Raw genomic sequence first — 15774 nt, forward strand, 5'->3', positions numbered from 1 at the left:
CTAAGTCACATATATTATATGTTCCAGTTATTATGAAGAAGATCAGCAGGGAGATACCCAATCAACAAATACCTTCTAGAAGGATTCCTAAAATACTCATATGTTTACATAATAGCTAACAATACCTAATTCAGCATTTGGCTTTCAAATCTTTGTGAAATGTTTCCGATTATAGAATCGATTATAGGGTCAAGGTTTTATTTTCATGAAAAAATCATCCTTTTATAGGTATCTGTCCGCACGAATGGCACATCTCTTTTTTCTTGAAGAGTGTTGAGCTTCATCTTTAGTTGGTCGTCGTTAAGGTTCATCTTGGACTTGTCTCCTAAGCGAAGTTTTACCAACTTTCACCGACAACATGACATAAGTACCATATATGAGGTTAAATAGTGTTTTCCCATGGTGTAGTGTGGTGAGCAACAGTAAGCCTACAAGATCTATGGTAACTCATCCATCCAGACGCCTTTTGATTCATCCAAACGTTACTTCAACTTGGCCATGATGTTCTTGTTGACTGCTTTAGCTTGATCCTTCATTTGAAGATGCTCCATAGAGTTAGTGACGTCATCCTTCCAATCTTTCTATTCGGACACAGATGCGGTCAAGCACTCCATCTTTTGTATAAAACTCAAGGAAAAATAATGGAAATTAAAAAAATAAAATAAATTAGTTTTTAATTTTAATTATGCTTAGTTGGGTGTTAGGTTGTTGGTGAATAAATAAATTAAATTATAGTTTTCATTATTTATTATTTTAATAAAAATATGGTTGGATTGTATGATTTAAATAGGTAACTTTGTATATAAATTTAAGCGAAATGGAAGTGGTCTAGTGGTTGATGTGTGTGTGCATATTGTTGATAGGAGGAGTTATACTCACCTATATATCTAATGTTTTTTTATGATGAATAAGAATGGTTTTATGGTTTCTTGCACAACAAATGACATAACAATTGATTTATCCTTATTGTGTTTGTGTTTGTGCTTGAGATGTGTGATATATGTATTCATTGTTTGTAAATGAATCATGAGTTTAAACAGATTGCACATTATATTTCTGGTAGAAATAATCGATTAGACAATGTATACTACAAGAAATGCGCTGATTACCGAAGAATTATTACCAAAGGTCTTTTGGTCGTCGGTAAAATTGATATACCGAAGGATTTCCCGACGGTCATTTAAGTTGGTCATTACCGAAGGCTTTTGCCCTTCGGTATTGGTCAACGGATTTACCGAAGGCTTTTGGTCGTCGATATAAGCATTCACTTAATGAAATCAGAATTTGGGATTTCCCTCTTCCATTTTCCCAAATATTGTCCGCAAAAGCTTCCCTCAAACTTTCACTCCCAATTTGTCAGGTCCCCGCTTTCCAGTCTCCCCTGCCTTAATCTCTATCTTCCTTTGTTGTTCACAATCTGAAACCATCATTTCCATTGTTTCTCACTTTGTCGGGCTCCTCTTTCTTTACGACGGTGGTTTGGCGGAGTCAGGAGGTGTTGTCGCTACGTCATGGTTGGTGTCGCGACGTGGGCAAAGCTTCTAGTTGCTGAGGGAGGCTAATTCAGGGGTTGTGTGACGAAGTGGCTTTCGTTGCGTGAGAAGGGCTGCGCGAGAGAGGGTATCAGAGGGTTGTCGCTGTCGTAGAGGTAAGTTATTACTTCAAATTATTGCTTCAAATTATGTACCTTTTGGTGGCTGCCCTCTTTGTGATGCATGTGTGAGTTAACTTGTATATGTGTATTGATTTTGGTTCACATTGGAGATTTTGCTTAACACTAAATATCATTGGAAAATGATTGCAATTGTAGTGGTGCGTCGAAGGTCGAGTGAAGCGCACTCTAGGGCAAAAGTGTGGTTTTAGGAGGTTGTCTTTGTCTAGGGAGGTTGTAGTGTGGAGGTAAGCTCTTTGTCTCTGAATGAAGTGAGCAGTGGTGTAGAATTATGGTTAAATGTTGAATAAAAATGTGGTTATATTAGTAAAAGAATGAGATTGTATTATTATAGTGCTTTGAGTTCATCTTAGGAATTACATTGCTTGTATTAGTGATCCTTGTTTGGGAATGATTGAAACCACAGACTACTATGGTCATATTAGGTTGAATGCTATTTTTTCTTATATTCCAAGCTATGTTGCATGTGTGAAATGTAGTGTTATGGCCAGATTGCTAAAGGGTACGAAGCTTTTAAATGTATTAAAGTCCTGGACCTTTGATTCAATTTTGTTTGAGTATATTAGAATAAATGTTGTTGTTGTGAAACCGGTCATGATATCATGGTATGTGTGCACGTGATATAAGTACTTAGTTAGTTGTTACCTTTGATTTAGGTACTTAGTTAGTTGTTACCTGTCTTGTTGATTCGTTTTCTAGTTTTAGCTCTTTACTTTAGCCTATATAAAGGCTTGACTGGTCATTTAGAAACCAAAACACACAAACACAGTAGTTGAACGTGAATGCAATATGTTTTAAGTTTAATCCATTCATATTAGGCATTTTACAACTGAATATGCATTCATATAGTTCATTTGTACATTGAATTCAAAAATCTGAAATAATGTTTGATTTTAGAGTTGTAAAACTGTCCAACTTAGCTTTACATATAGGAATAAATAATTTCTGCATCTTATTCTACTTATTAATTACATGTCAATGTGTGTTAGGTTTGTTTGCCAAAGATCAAGTGAAGGTAGGGCTGGTACTAGGGTAGATCTTGAACACGAAATCAAAGAAGAAGAAGGTTAGAAAATCTATCACTCAAGGTTCACTTTAACATACCCCCTTTCGATATTTGTATACTTTAAATGCACTTGATTGAATATGATTGCTAGGTTTTGTGAACCTTGGTTGACCATATGTTTCATTTTAAGTTTGATCATGATGCTTGATGAATGGAAGGTGTATACGCTTTATTTTGTATTGTTTAAGCATGTTTTGGTGGTTATTTTTGTAGGCTGAATATGTTGGTTGTAGATGAATACAAATGTTACACAATTAAAAGAACATAGCAAAAGACATTCATGTGATACAATACAAATACATGAAGTAAATAATACTAAAGACTAGATAGAAAGTACCATATTTGACAGAAGATCATTTTGTTCCAGCTTTTTCTCTCATTTGTCAATGATTCACAAACTGTTTCAACCATCAACTCAGTCACATATGCCTCTTTTTCAATGATACCCCCACACTTGAACTCAACAATGTCCCATAACACACAACCTACTTTACCTCAGAACTCTAAGACGTGGTATAATCTGGTTTTACAGGTCCAAGGCTGATGACAATGGACTTGAAAATCTAAATAAAAATCTAAATAAAAACCTAAAGCAGGCTCAAAAATTGGTGCTAGGGAAAATTTTCCAAGGTAGGCTATATTTGGCAAGTGACTTAATTCAAAGAGGGCCTAGATCAAATCAAGAATTCACATCAAATGATCAGTTATGAAGAGAAATAATGCAAGGCCTAGAATGTCATTTTCATGAATGCACACACAAGAAAAACTGAAGTTCAAATCTCTCAAGGTTCACTTTTGTCAAAATTGTTCTTTACAACTGATTCATCATGTAAAAATCACTTAATTCAATGTATGAAATTGTACAAACATGACTAAAACTTATGCACTCAAGTTAGACACTCTATCTATCATCTACAAATTAAGAGCTAAGCTAGCAAAATGAGAAATGTGCAAATATGCAAAAACTAGTAAAAACAGAGGTAAAATTTATTCAAGGAACTTTAAAATGACTAAAGAAAGCTAGAAACAAACTCAAATTAAATTCTACAATAAACTCAAAATTTTACTACCCAACCTACAAAAACACTCTAAAACTAGGTTAAAGAAGCTAAAAGTAAGAACTAAACTAAAACAGAAAGAATACCAATAAAGAAACTACCTAAGCAAGTCTTAAATGACTAAAGAAAACTAAAGAACACTTCAAAAGTCACTCATTGTAAGAGATTCTAAAACTCACTAGTGAAAGCCTAAAAAGTATGCTAAACTAGTTTTAAAATGAGGATTATACTAAACTGATATGTAGAATTGTTAAGAGACTTTGTAAACAACTTTTAAATGGTAATGATTTTAAATGGGGTTTTATGTTGTAATTAATTTGTGTTATGATTTATTTTCGGTTAATTTTTAAGACTGGTTCAAATTGGATTTTTACAATGATGTCCTTCCTCCTAATTATGAACTCTAAAAGTTAGCATGTTAGGTTCCAAAAAAAGTGGGCCTTAAAATGAGATTACTAAGTGTAAAAAATTTAAATTCATTAAAAAAAATTGAGGAAAAATAGTGGTGATAAATGGTAGATAGGAAGAGGAGAAACAAATGATTAATAAAAACATACAATTAATAGTTAAAGAATTGCATGAACCTCACTAGGAAACAATAAATTGAGAGTAACAAAGAAGTTAGATGGCTAAATGTTAAACTGTGTTTGCGTAAGTCCATTTAATAACTCAACAGTTCAGAAATAAAATGCCAAATTGGGTGGATCAGCCTACTAGGCCGTCATTCGCCCTGTTGCGAGACGGGTTCCATTCTCTATCCCTTTCTCAAGTCTTGAGCCAGCCCGACTCGACCCATTTTTGGCAAGCCAACGGCAAGTCGAGATAAAATGGATAGGGTTGGCCCGATTTGCCACCCATAGTTGTAACTATAACCGACATACAAAATAGTCTACCTTCTTAGGAAATTGCCACCATTTCCACTTTTTGTGCCAGTTCTAATTATTTGACGTTTGTTATAGGAGAACTTGAGAAAAAAAGAAAAGTGAATTGGGAGGAGAATGTTTGTAACTTTTTAAAATATACTAAGAGAATGATGATGGATGAAAACCTTACTTGTAATAGTTTGTGTATAGATATAAATGGTAGATGAAGAGGGTGACGATGAGGTGTGAGATTTAATGTCTAGATAGGAGTTATGTTTGTTAGACTTGAATGACAGTAAGTAGAAGAAGATGTGTCTTAGAAATAGAGTGAAGAGTTTAGGGGAGAAGAGATGTGTGTTTTAGAATTAAGTGAATAGGGTTTTCTTTGTAAGTGAAAATATGTGTGTATTTATAGAGTTATGAGTAGAGTAAGTGTATGAAGAAAAATAATATAAAAAGTGGGTGAAAAAATTAGATGAAAAAAGTGGATGGAAGAAATAAATAAAAAAACTAATGGAGAAATTAGGTGGAGAAAAGTAATATAAAAGGTGAATAGAGAAATTGGATGAAGAAAATGAATGAAATAAATATTATGAATATCAAGAAAATAAATTTATGTACACATTATGAATGTATAATGTATTTACAATGTATTATGTATTTTGATGCATGGAGAAAATTCCTAAAAGTCAATAGTATGATCAAAACATTTTTACTATCACAAGGTAAAAGAAAAAAAAAGGAAAAATTATGAGTTTGATTTTCATTATTTTTTTATATATCGTAATTATTTTTTTCAATTTTGAAGTCTTTTTCCAATTTTGAAGATTTTTTAAAAAAAACTTGTTGACGATATTATCAGTAGTAGTGACAGGAATTGTAGACATAGTGAAATATTTTGTTATAAGAGGAGCGCTCCACCATTTTGGCTGACACTTTGCATTCTTCAGTGATTGTGAGATCTGAGCGTTATAAGTCTTTGTTGAAGCTTTGAGTGATTATCAATTTGTGAGTAAGCATCTCTAAGTGTGTGAAAGCTCTGCTTGTGAGTTTGTAAGCCTTCTCTTTTCTTAATCTTGTGCTTTATGTTTGTTCCTTCCTTTTGTTCTCTATTTTTGTTATTTTCTCTTCTTTTTGCCCTTTTATTATTTGTTTCTCCTTTCACTCTCCTTTTCAGTTACACTAACTTGGTTCATATGACTTTTTCTTCCATTTAAATGTCTCTACTACTATGATGGGATATATCGACTGGAAACATGTTGTTTACCTCTCTTCGTTTGAAAATATGAGAGGAATTCAGGTAAGAATAACGCCATGTACCCCGACTAATACGAAAAATAAAGAAACTTTTATTTTTATATGAACAAACTATGGACATGGATGGACCTTTTCAAACATAGATATGGTAGGATGCCTTGCAAGGAATGTGAAATCGATCTATCCCAGACATCAAAACAACTATGGACAAAACTAACTTAAACACCAAGTGTATTGACCTGGACACTAAATCACTCTTTCATTTCCCTCTATTTTTTAGAATTTCTTTTTTAATAATAGAAAAAAGATGAACAAAAATTTGAAGCTTTTGACGTTGAAGATAAGAAACAAAAGAAACGATGGAGGCTGACAAAGGAGCAACTAACTCTATCAGAGGCCTGCTTCCATCACGGTATAAGAAATCACAATCGAGAGTAAGTGCACGAAATTCCGACGAGACTTCAGTGTCATGGAGAGATTGAAGCCTACATCGTCTATTGTTGATTTCAAAATTATGGATATCAAGAAAAACAATGATGCCTAAAGCAAAGCATTGCTACATACCTCATGTCATCCTTTATGAATGGTAAGCTCCTTTGGGTCTAAATTATTTTTCCTCCTTTTGTATTGTTCTTTTTTTGTTTTTTTTTTGTTTTTGTTTTTTGTTTTTGTTTTTTTTATATTTCTAATATTATTTATTTTTCTTTATAATACTCGTGATCTTACCAGAGTTGTTCCACCCGTTCCAACTATTGTGACTTTAGACCTCTTTCCAATTCCTCCTACACATGCTCAACAAAAGGTCATTTTTCCTATTTCACTTTCTGTCAAAGATTTCTTGACAAAGTTATTCTTGAGACCACCCTCTCTAAATCAATTTGTTGTGTTTTTAGTTTATATTTTTTTTATTTGTTTGTTCAGGCAGCCACTTATGGTCAAATTTGGACAATTTTTGTATAATATGTACAATAAGATAATTTGTTTCTTTTTATTATATTTTTTATGTACAAATTATTAAAACATCATATATTTGTATATTTTCATGTATATTAAATTTGTAATCTACAACAGCATAGTAATCCTTGAGATATGTCCATTATTTGTTATCTTGTAAGTGTCAGTAGGAGATAAGAATATCGTAGATCTACATCCTACTCTTTTGTATTTTTGTGCTTTTGTACTTTTCTCCTTTTTTTTGTCTTTGTCATATGTTTGGAGTTATATTACTTTTTTGTAATAATTCAAAGCATCATTGTAAAGATAAATGTATGTTTTTTATGTACATGTTTGAAAATTCATATGAATTGATTTTCATTTTGTTGTTATCTTAATTCATGGAATCATTGTTGTTCTCTTTTTTTTTTAAATTTTTGTAATTCCTAAGTTTGATCAATTTATTTAAAAATGTTCAATTTATCATTTATTTCAAAATATCATTTGAATAACACATATGAAATCACTCAATGTCTTTGAAAGGATTAAATTCTAAGAGTGAATGATTGATGTGGTGATGAAAAGTTGAAGATGAATTTGTCCCAATTTGAAAATGAAGTGTGTAGGACATAAATTAGTTTGACTATGCTTATGTTAAAAAACAGGATTAGGACTTGAAAATGTGGCCCTAATATGAGAGCTTAAATGGGCATTAAAATGTGAAAAATGTGTGTGACTTGAATCAATTAATGACATGAAAGGGGTAAAAAAAATGATAAGAATTTCTAAATTTACATTTTAATGATGAAGGTAGAGTTCAAAACAGAGGATTGACTGGTAAACGAATTAACAATCTCAATTTTTGTATGTAATTGAGATATGAAATATGGTAAAAAGTTGGACACGGTTTGGACTTAATGCAAATAGTTATACACAAAGATAAAAAATGAATTGTAAGAATGAAAGAAGTGTTTGTTACATACTTAAGACAAAGGTAATGTACAATAATGAACAATTATTATTCGAAGGACTCTTGAAACATGTTGACCACTATGAAAATCATCACATTATTTGCAAGCCAATCTTCGAACACATTTTTTCAATTATATTTTTTTTCAACTTGGTTTTTAAGTAAGCATGTTAAATGTTTTCTTTTGATTTTTTTTTTAAAGATAACAACAATCAATCTTTTATCGATGGACTTTATTAAAATTGTATTGTGGTATAAAAAAAAGATAATAAAGGCCTGAAAATGATGTGGTGATTATTTGAAAAAGGGTCTATGAGTAATGTTGCATCCAACATACACTTGATTTCTCTTTGTTCACCTTTCTCTTTTTTTTTTATCAAAAACATTTTCTTTCTTTATCATGCCCAAAAAAAATTTATTGGTGAACAAAATTTATTGGTGAACTATCTGTTAGATAAATCAGGTGCAAAAATTATGTTAACCTGAAGGTGATCCTTGTTCAAGGGAATTTGAAATAATTCTTTCTTTTTGCACTATTTTAAGGCCCAAAATTAGTATCAAAAGATGAAAAAAAATTATTAATTTTTTTTTCATGTGCTCAAAGGATTGCTTGCAATCATTTCTCTCTTCACAATACTTCCACAACAGTTAAGGTGTAACTAGATGTGAAAAACGAATGAAGAAAACATATTCTAGTTGGGGTTCTCATGACAGTCAAACAGAAAGTATGTCCTAAATGACTTCGCTACACAACTCCTCTAATTCTAAGTTGCACTTAGACCCATGTATAGGGTTTTACTCATGATATGCATATTGTGTGTGTGAAGGGAGAATATAATATGTACTTAAACCTCCACATGTAAAACAACTAAAAAAGTCTCAAACAGATCTATAGCATGTCATCTATCCAAGGGTTCAATATTAAAAAATTATTCCAAATATCAAAATGAAAAAAATACACACGTTCAATTATTTCAAATATCAAAATAAAAAAGAAAGACATATATGCAATTATTTCAAATATCAAAAGAGACAAGAATATGCATACCCAAAAGAATAGGCAAAGAAAGCAAACATAATGAACAATCACATCAATTTTTTACACATAATTAAATGGCTTGACTCTTTAGCGTCCTCAATTCGCCATCTATCGCAATTGTAAAAAAATAAATGAACCAGTTTGAAAATCAGAGTTTAAGAGTTGCCACCATATTTTATTCTGGAAAACTACAAAAAAAAAAACCCATAAAATAAACATGATTCTGGATCCAAGAGTCGATTACGCATATTAGCCCCTTATTGTTCATGTCTAAAGGCGGTACATGTAATTAAATGTAGGAAGTTTATGTGATTTTAAAAAATGTTTTATTTTCCTTGAAAATAACAATCTTAAAGAAAATTTGTCGTAAGGTTGTTTGTTCTAGTAGTTTCTTAAAATTTTCACAAGATGCACATTCATCACTTCTAGTAAATTTACCCTTTTCATAAAATAAAATTTTAATTTTTAAATCTTTATTTTCTTCAAAGATATTTTCAAAATATGATTTTAAATTTTTATTTTCTTCAGAAATATTTTTAAAATTTAATTTTAAATTTTCATTTTCTTCAAGAACATTTTCGAAATTTAATTTTAAATCTTTGAAATTCTTTTTCAATTTCTTATAAGCTTTATCTAGTTTTTCAGATTTTATTATTAAAGCAACATAAGTTTCATGCAATTCATCTTCACTATATTGACTATAATTATCAGAATCGCTAGATGTACTTACTTGGCTTCTAATAGTGTCATCGTTTACCATTAAACAGATGTTTGCTTCTTCATCAGAATTGCTCAAGTCGAAAATTGTTTCGCTGTCATGGTCCCATGCGATGTAGGCTTTCTTTTTCTTGAAGAACTTCTTTTCTTTTATTTCTTCACTCTTCTTTTGATTTGGGCAGTCAGCTTTTAAGTGTCCCCTTTCTCCGCAACCATAGCATTTATAGTTTGAGGTAGATCCTTGATTTTCTCTCTTTTCGTATTTGAATCTTCCTTTGTCTTTTGATTTCATGAACCTGTTGAGCCTTTTTATCATGAGTCTCAAATTTTCTTCATCTTCTGAGTCTTCATCTTCTATGTTGTTCTTGCTCCTTTCTACCTCAAATTTTAAGGCTAGAGTCCTTTTTTTTCTTAGTTTTTGCTTCTTGTTCATCTAGTCTTCCAAGGTCAAGTTCATGCTCTCTCTCAATTTCCTAAATAATGTCGCCATAGTCATTGTGTTGAGATTTTGTGACTCAGAAATTGCAGTCACTTTTGGTTGCCACGACCTGTCTAAAGATTTCAATATTTTTATGTTAAGCTCATTATTTTTGAAAGACTTACCTAGTCCAATGAGATGGTTAACGATGTTGGTGAGCGTTTCTGAAGATCTGATATTCTTTCTCCTTGCTTCATCCTGAACATTTCGCATTCGTGGATCAAGGTATTCTTTCTCGCTCTCTTTACGTCATCTGTACCTTTGTGGGTTACTCTCAGCACTTCCCACATCTCTTGTGCAGTCTTACAAACCAAGAGGGGGTGAATTGGTTTTAATAATAAAGTGTGCCTTTTTAGATTTCTTCTCAATTTTACTTACTAAGCAGATAATATAAATGAATAATAAGAGTAAGGTTGAGAGAAATTTGTACAGATGATTTTATCCTGGTTCGGATCTTACCAATCCTACGTCCAGTCGCTTATCTAAAAAACAAGATAAACACTTCACTAATCACAAAACGATTATAAATTACAATCACATAGAAACAATTTGTAAAAGTTTAGAAACCACATCTCTTGATACCACAAGAAATGAACCTGCACCTCCTTTGAGTCTTCACAAAGGATGAATCACTTCCTCCGAATACTTCACGAAGGATGAACCTCTTCCAAACACTTCCTCAGTTGCACCAAAGATGAACCAGCTATTCCTCTGTCACCGCAGTAGCACTTCAACAGCTCCACAGACAAGAGTTTCTTTAGCTGAGCAAGAGTACACAATTCTCAATTATTTCAGAGATCTAGAGCACAAGGGAAGAGTTTATGTTGAAGGAAAATGAAAGTCTATTTATAGACTCAAGCAAATACTCTTCCATTCTTTGTTTCCAGCCTTTAACGCTTTTAATCGATTAATATTAGTGTTAATTGATTAAAATGAGTACAACAGCTAGTTTTAACGGCTAGAAAACTCCAATAGTCACTTTTAATCAATTAAAAGGTATTTTAATTGATTAGCTAATAGATGAAAATGTATTTTAATCTATTAAATCGAAAAAGTTTGAGTTTCCAGCTTTTACTCATTTTAATCGATTAATACTTGTTTTAATCGATTAAAACAGTGCAATTTTGACTCTAGACATCAATTATATAATATAAAAGTCCATGGAATCAAAACCACTAAAAATCTAAGTCCTAGACACTGAACTATAATTATTACAAAAGTTTTTCATTGAAATACAAGTCTTCATAACATCTTCTTGAATCTTGATTTCTCTTGACTTGATTTGAACATCATCAAAACTTCATCTTCATCATTTTGCTAACAGAAAGTAGGTGAATAAAATATGATTTAAAAAAATTGAAAGGAAGGTTAATGAAAAACATGAGTAAAAGATAATAATATAAAAAGTAGGTGGAGAATTTAGAAGATAAAAAAATGGAGAAAAAATTAGTTGGAAAAGTAGGTGATATGAAAAATTACGTAGAATGTAAGGTGGAAGGTAATTTGGAGTGTGATATGGAGGCTGAAGTTTAAGAAGAAAAGCTAAGATGATGAAAAAATCAAAATGTATTGAGTTAATTAATCCTTTATAGTGAAGAGTAAAAATGAAAAATTGAAATATAAAATTTTAAAATAGTTAATTAGGGTTACAAATAATAAAAATAATAATATTTTTTAATTATTTTTTATTTTTTATTGTTTCATTTCCTTTCTTTTTTATTTTTTTTTGTTATTCATGTTTGTTATAAAATTAATTTCTGATTTCAAAATCTTTCCTATTTACTTTTTTATAATTTTTTAAATAAAATTATTTTACCTGGACCAAATTATGTGTTCACACATATCAATATGCTTTCACCTGTACTATAATTTTTTTTTCTTAAACATTTTATTTCTCCTTTTCAATTTACTTGGATGGTATATTTACCTTATATTGGGCTACAAAATTATTGTGTTATTATTTACATTTATTACATGATTTTGACATTTCATCTTTATGATATTACTAGTAAAGTGAATTCTTTTATAGAGATTGGTATTGCTTATATAGCAAACCAGATTATTTTTTTCCTTTATTGTCTTTTATAATTTATAAAATTGTCATTTAATTTATGGAAGTTTATATTTAATTTAAATTACTATAGTTAAAATATTATCTCACAATAATTTTAATTTCATTTCTCACCATTTCTTTATAATATAAGGTACAAATTTGAACTTTCTATTTGTATATATAAATACATATCATTTAATTAATAGATATGATACTTTTTTATTAAATTGAGTTGTAATGAAATATTTAAAATATATTTGGATTTAAGTCAACACTTATTAACTTTTGCAAATTGAATAAATTATTATAAATAGGACATTAATATTATATTTTTTGTATTTAATAAAAATTCTTCTTAATAGTAAACAATAAAATTTACTTAGAAAAAATTATAAAAATTATTTTTTTAATACTAAGTAAAATATATAATAATTATTTTTTATAATTTATAAAATTTTCATTTAGCTTATCGAGATTTATATAACTTAAATTAGTATATTTAAAATAATATATATATATATATATATATATATATATATATATATATATATATATATATCTTGAAATTAAAATTAAATAATAAATATATTATAATTTTGTAAAAAAATACATTTAAGAAATGAATGATTATTTTACTTTTAATCATATTAATATTTCAATAATGCACATATGACTTTCTCTTTTTACATATAAATACATATTATTTAATTCACATAATATTTCAATAATGCACATAATATTTTAATTTAATTCAATTCAATTAACTTTGCAAATTGAATTCACTGTTATACAATAAATATGACATCAACATTATATTTTACTAGTTTTAAACTCGTACCTACCTACATATTGATTGATGTTGATTTATGTGTTTATTAAAAAAAATTAGAGATAAAAATAATAATAAATATTTTTAAGTTTATAATTAAGTTTGGAATAAAATCAAACCTTAAAATTAATTTATAGGTTTAGAAAATAAATATATTTATAAAAACATCAATAGTAAATTTTGTAAAAATATAAACAGTAGACTTTGTAAACATATAAGAGATCAAACATGTGGCAAACTGGAATAGACTCTCTAAAAGTATAAAGGATATGTAGAAATATGTATAGTTAACTTAATAATAAAAATATAAATTAGTGTATGAATAGACTCATGTAATATGAATTACTAGACCCGTTTAATGAATACATTGACAAACTCGTTCAATATGTGTTGTTAGACTCGTCTAATTAGTATATGGACACATTCATCTAATGCGTATGGTTAGACTTGTCTAATTAGTATATGGAAAAACTTATGTAATATACATTGCAAGAGTCTAATCATAAAATGGATAGTCATATAATGTGTACTAGTAGATTCATCTAATATATAAAGTATTTTGTTAGACTAGTATAATTAATGTATGAACAAACTCGTCTAATATGTGTTACAAGACTCATCTAATCAATGTATGGACATACTCGTCTAATGTATATTTTCATACTCATTTAATCAATGTATGGAATGACTCATCCAATAGTTTTTGTTATACTCATTTAATCAGTATATGGACAAGTTCGTCTAATGTGTATTGTTAAACTTGTGTAATGTTTTTTCTATACTCATATAATCAATGTATAAATAAATTTGTCTAATGTGTATTGTAAGTCATTTAAGCAGTAAATGAACAAATTTGCTTAATGTTTATTAATAGATTCATCTAATTTATGTGTTGAAAGATTTGTCTAATGTATATTGCTTAAATATATGAATGACTTGTCTAATATGTACTGCTAGACTTGTTTAATCAATACATCAATAGTTTTATCTAATTTTTTTTTTTGCTTTGCTCATATAACTAATGTGTTTCCATACTTGTTTAATAAATTTTTGTTACATTCGTCTAATCAACATATGAAATTATTTGTCTAATATTTTTTGTTATACTCATCTCATTATTGTGTGGACAATCTTGTGTATTTTTTTTTGCTATATTCTTCTAATCAAAGTATGGAAAGACTCACTTAATGTGTCTTGATAGACTCGTCTAATTTATACATCAATAAACCCACATAGTATGTATTATTATACCTATTTAATCAATATATTGACACACTTGTATAATGTGTATTGTTATACTTGTATAATAAGAGTATATTCATACTCGTGTAATGTGTATTGCAAGACTTGTCTAATTAATGAGTGGGAAAACTAGTTTAATGTGTATTAATAAACTCATCTAATTTTTGTATAGACGAACTTACCTAATGTATACTACTAGACTTGTCTAATAAGTGTATATACATACTCATCTAATGTTTGTTGCTAGAATCGTTTAATTAATGTATAGACATAGTCGTCCAATCAAATTATCTGCAGACTTGTTTAATTGTATTGCAAGACTTGTTTAACTAGTGAATGAACAAACTTATGTAATGTGTATTAATAGAATCATATAATTTACTTATAGAAAAATAGACTTGTGCAATGTATATTGTTATACTTATCTTACTAGTGCATGGACATAATTGTTTAATATTTGTTGCTAGACTTTTTTTAATTGGTGTATGGACAGACTTGCATAATGGATATTCCTATACCTGTCTAATCAATGTGTGGAATAATTTATCTAATATTTTTTCCTATACTTGTTTAGTAATTATATGAACAAATTCATCTAATCTATATTATTAAACTTGTCTAATTAGTTTATCAACAAACTCATTTAATATGTTTTTTATACTTATCTAATGAGTGTATGCTTAAAGTCGTCTAATCAATGTATAGAATATATCATCTAACCATATAATTAATGTATGTGCATATTCCTTAATTGTGTATGGTTAGACTCGTCTAATCAATGTATATATGAACTAATCTAATGCGTATATTCTTAAACTCATATTTTTGTTATAATTATTTAGTGTGTATTGCTAGACTCGTCTAATCAATAGATGTCTAATATATATTTATAGACTTAAGTAATAACAATATAAATACATTTGTTTCAATTTTACTAAAGTCTATATTTTCAAGTTACAAATAGTAAAAGGTGAATTCAGATAATATAAAACAAATTTTATAACATTAAAAAATATGATTTTGTTATTACAAATATTTAATTTAAATTTCTGAAAAGAAGTATTAAATACAATAAACAAAAAAACTAACTTTTAAGACATTTGTCAACAAAATAAGATGATAATAATGTAAGTTTATTAATGTTTTTTATTATTTTATATATATATATATATATATATATATATATATATATATATATTCAAAAAAAAAGACAAACTTTAATAACAGGAGTATTTTAATAATTTTTATTTTTAATTTAAAATAAAAACTAAAAAAATCAGAAATTATTCAAATATCTTTAATCTTAAAACTTAGAATCCATAATATATCAAGTATTTTTTTAACTAAAGAGGTTACATAAATTAACAAACCCATATAAAATATATATATATATATATATATATATATATATATATATATATATATATATATATATATTACTTGATTTGTTTTACTTTCATACAAAATAAAATATATAAAAAATATTGTTTATAATGTATAGAATTATCATTTAATTTATCAAGATTTATATTTAACTTAAATTAGTAAACTTGAAATAATATATATATATATATATATATATATATATATATATATA

The sequence above is a fragment of the Vigna umbellata genome, chromosome 1, assembly GCF_029865625.1.
Source record: "Vigna umbellata cultivar VRB3 chromosome 1, Vumbellata_1.0, whole genome shotgun sequence".
NCBI lineage: Eukaryota > Viridiplantae > Streptophyta > Magnoliopsida > Fabales > Fabaceae > Vigna > Vigna umbellata.